Below are 4086 nucleotides of genomic sequence, written 5' to 3'. Positions count from 1 at the left end.
CCTAATTACACTTACAAGGGTTATTAATTTTTTTTTTTTGAAAACTAGGATTATTAAACTATTAATTTATTTTTGAGAAGTATTAAACTATTAATTAATAATATATTTAATATTAAAAAAATAAATATATTAATATATAGAGAGGGTGCGGTGCGGTTTTCTTATTATAAAACTGCAAACTGCACTGCACCATGTGGTGCAGTGCATTGTTACTTGTGGTCGGTGCGGTTATGCCATTTTGTGGACAGTTTAGATGTGGTTTTTGTGGTTTGTGCGGTTTGTGCAGTTTGGTGAACGCCCTAAGTATAATTATACTATGCAGTGCATTGTTACTTGTGGTCGGTGCGGTTATGCCATTTTGTGGACAGTTTAGATGTGGTTTTTGTGGTTTGTGCGGTTTGTGCAGTTTGGTGAACGCCCTAAGTATAATTATACTATTAGCTAGATGCTAAATGTATGAAACTTCTTTTGATTGATAGTTTTATGATGTAACAAGCTACAACTTAACAACCACACAAAACCATAACCAATAAAAATAAACTAAAATGTTTTTATCACCAACCGGGTTTTGTTTTTTTCCTTGGCTTCACATTACCAACCGGTTAGAAATAGATTGACTTGAAACTAATTAATGAAGCTTTATTTAGCTAAAATATCACAAGCAAAAAGAGAGACAATTAAAGTTTGGACTATGACACAAATTTCGAGCTGTAACTTGTGGCCACTATGGGGCTTGAGACCACTCGTTTACTTGCACCATCCACCCAACGAAGATAACCGAAAGCTAACTCCTCTTTCAGCTTTTGTGGACCTTCAATACTCAGCTTGAAACTTTGCTTCTCATTCTTATTTTTGAACACCAATTTCTCTGGCGTGACACTGACTTTAATTTCTTTAATGGGTGTCACACTTGCAACATAGGTTGATTGTCCCTCTCCAACATTGGTCACTGTTCTATGAAATTCTCGTACACTTCTAAAACTAGAATTGGAGCCCTTGGCATTGAAAAATGCAACGAAAGATGGGTAGTTAAGCTCCAAGGACTTGTTGGAACAATTATTTGAAGCTGATTTGGTGATGATTTGGATCTGTTGATTGGTATACTTTAGACCACATAGAACATTCACATAATCTTGTGCATTCACATCGTATATTAGACCAGGGTCTAATGCCTTGTTGGGATTGATGTGTCCAGCTCCAAAGGCAAAAGGACTGGCTGGATGGTTATCATCACCAAGGTCTGTGATTGGATTGAGTGTGTTGTCGAATGCATCCGATATGGTCATCATGGCAGATCTAATGGCTGCAGGACTCCAATCAGGGTGTGCTGATTTCAATAGTGCTGCCACTCCTGCTGCTTGTGGGCAAGACATGGATGTACCAGACAATAAATTGAACTTACTATATAGAAAGGAACTGCCCTCATTGGCAGCTGGGATTTTTGGTGGCCATGAGGCTAAGACTGATGAACCAGGAGCCATTATGTCAGGCGTCAGCACAAATGGGCAGCTTATAGATGGCCCTTTAGAACTGTAGCTACTAACTCTTGGTGATGGTTTGATACCAAGAGTTGTCTTTTTAAACTCAAGGCTTGCTTTGGGTTGGACTTGCTGGTTTTGATGTAGTCTTTGACAGTTTCTCCATTCTTCATGTTCAAGAAAATTGCTGGAGATGAGGTTTGCATGTAGGACTCCAAGTCAGTGACGTTGGTTATAAAGACCGCAGCTACCACTTTTGCATCGTAAGCATTTTGAACATGGTAAGACAATGAGCCTTTCTTATCTTGGCACACAACAATCTTGTACCCAGGGGCGGAGCCAGGAATTTTTGTTTGGGGGGGCCAAGTTGCAACACTAATATATTTATCAAGACAACCTCATACACACACATAAATACACATGCTTTTTTTATTATTATACACACACTTTTTTATTTGATAAGTTATATATATACACACACCCAACAAAAAAAGAGCTTAATATTTTCAGTCAAAATTATGTTTGATGGCTATCTTTCATAAAATTAATAAAATACATTTTCACAATTTTCATAGTGAAATTCTTAAAAAGTTTCATTTTCTATAAAATATATCGAATTTTATACTAATGTAAGTAAAATTATTCAATTGAACTAATGTAATTTTCAAAAACAAGAATGATCCAAAACTTGGAGGAACAAATTAGGTTCCAAACATATTTGAAACTATTTTGTTTTGACCCATTATGTGGCAACTAAAGAGACATTTTATGTGTAGTTTTACTGACAATAATTTTTTAATGAGTCAATGACTTGTTAATTGTCACATAACAGGTTGAAAAAGATAAATTCAAACATGTTTGGTGCCAAATTTTTTCAAATATTTAACAGATATAAAAGCACATTTTACAATAACAAATAGAATTGCGAAAAATAAAGTTGTCTCTATAATTGTTAGACCAATTGTTATTTTTTTTAAGCATCATTGGATTAATTCAAATACTTAGAGGGGGCCAACTCTTATTTTTGTAAACTAAATTTTGAAAACAGTAAAATAATTATATATATATATTTTTAAAAATTTCAAAATTTTGGGGGGGCCATGGCCCCCCCACCCTTCAACATGGCTCCGCCCATGCTTGTACCCAACTTTCTGCAATCCCTTGAGATTGTCACAAGCATCAAAGAAAACGATTGGGATTTTATTGGAAGATGAATTCCATTTCCCAATATACAAAGATGAGCCCAAGAGTTGAACTCCATTGCCAAGAGTAAGAACTCCATTATAGTCACGGTCCATGGTACCAGCAGCAACGGTTAAAACCCATGGTATGCCATTGTGTAAGGTCCCAAGAAGAGGCCCTCGATTTCCTGCTGAAGTGGACACAAACACACCATTTTTCAAGGCTCCAAATGTGGCTATGGCAATTGGGTCAGTATGCAACGGTACACCATCTATGCCGAATGATAAGGATATGACATCTACACCGTCCAAAATTGCTTGATCAATGGCAGCCATAATATCAGATGAATAACGACCCTCATCCCACAAGACCTTGTACATGGCCACTTTGGCTTTTAATGGTATTGGTCACGTAGGGGTATTTGGCAATTAGACCTTTGTTAAAGAACCTTGCACCAATTAGCTTCTTGTTGCAAAAAGATGTGTTGAATTTGGTGTCAAATTCACATTGACCTGTCCACCTTGAAGGAACTTCGAACATGCCCTTGTCATTGTAACTTTCACTTTCTGGCCAAATTCCTGTATCCACCACTCCAATTATGACATCTTGGCCATAGTCTGTCACTGGCCATAAGCCCGAGTTGCCACTAAGGCCAAGAAAGTCAGGTGAGTGAGTTGTGTCAGCCTTCACAGGCAAGTCCTTGATTGAAGAAACAAAACCTGGAGAGCTTTTTAAGGCCTCAAGCTCAGAAAGTGATAGACTTGCTGCAAAACCGTCTATAACGTGAGTGTAGCAATAGATAAGCTTAGAAGTGGAGGTAGAAAATGTATTGGTGGTGCTAAGTTTAGAAGTTTCTAATGCAGAGGTTAGAGTGGACAAGTACCACTCTTGGTGGCTACCAAAGTCTTTGGGCTTCTCTGATACATCCATGTGAATGATATAATTATTAGATTCTGCTAAGGTGGAGACAAGGTGAGAGATTGAGAAAAAGTAGGGGCGGCCTAACAAACTTTGAGGCCTAAGGTGATATATTTAAATGGGGCTTTTTGTTTATTAATTAAATAATATTTAACTAGTTTTCAATATCATAATTTTTATATAACAAAAATGCATTCTTTTTATCTTGTAATATGTTTTTTTTTTTCGAAAAAATGCTAAAACTATAATAAATTTTACTAAAAAGAACTTACAAATGTTGTAGCAATGAATGTGGTTAATGACACTTCAAGAAGATAATAAACAAGTATTTGAATGAATGATGTTAGGGATATTATAAATTTTACAACATGATACTTATAAAGATGTATCACTAAGTAATTTAAAAATGCATTTAATAGGTTGTTAACATCTACAAATCATATTAATTGCCACATCAATTTTTATAAAGATTTTAAAGTAAAATTTATAAAATTTATTGTATTTTCCT

The 4086-nt window shown here is 35.7% G+C and overlaps 1 pseudogene; it reads right to left on the bottom strand.

The window, feature by feature from the left end:
* Positions 1–618: 618 nt before the first annotated feature.
* On the bottom strand, positions 619–3590 carry LOC126719996 (subtilisin-like protease SBT3; annotated as a pseudogene).
* Between the last annotated feature and the right edge of the window lie 496 nt (positions 3591–4086).

The sequence above is a fragment of the Quercus robur genome, chromosome 3, assembly GCF_932294415.1.
Source record: "Quercus robur chromosome 3, dhQueRobu3.1, whole genome shotgun sequence".
Lineage (NCBI taxonomy): Eukaryota > Viridiplantae > Streptophyta > Magnoliopsida > Fagales > Fagaceae > Quercus > Quercus robur.
The sequence above is the reverse complement of the archived record's forward strand: the minus strand, read 5'-3'. Positions and strand labels throughout refer to the sequence as shown.